Source organism: Octopus bimaculoides, chromosome 17 (assembly GCF_001194135.2).
Source record: "Octopus bimaculoides isolate UCB-OBI-ISO-001 chromosome 17, ASM119413v2, whole genome shotgun sequence".
NCBI lineage: Eukaryota > Metazoa > Mollusca > Cephalopoda > Octopoda > Octopodidae > Octopus > Octopus bimaculoides.
The window spans coordinates 49346811-49347181 of NC_068997.1; positions in this window are offsets into that span (position 1 = coordinate 49346811).

Below are 371 nucleotides of genomic sequence, written 5' to 3' on the forward strand. Positions count from 1 at the left end.
CTCTCTCTCTCTCTCTCTCTCTCTCTCTCTCTCTCTCTCTCTCTCTCTCTCTCTCTCTCTCCCTCTCCTCAACCATTTCTACCTCCGACCACTCCTCTCTTATTCTCTCACTTCTCAGTTACAGGTAGTTCGAGTCCATATATTCACTTGACGATGTAACATTTAAATATCGACGTCAAAAATCTGACATTTCGTACATATTTCATCACGACACGCACCAAAGCTGACGCAGGCACACACGGCTACACACATACACACACAGCTACACACATACACACACATATTTACACACATTTATATGTGCGAGTATATATGCATTTATGTGTATGTATCACTTATATATATATATATATATATATATATATATATAT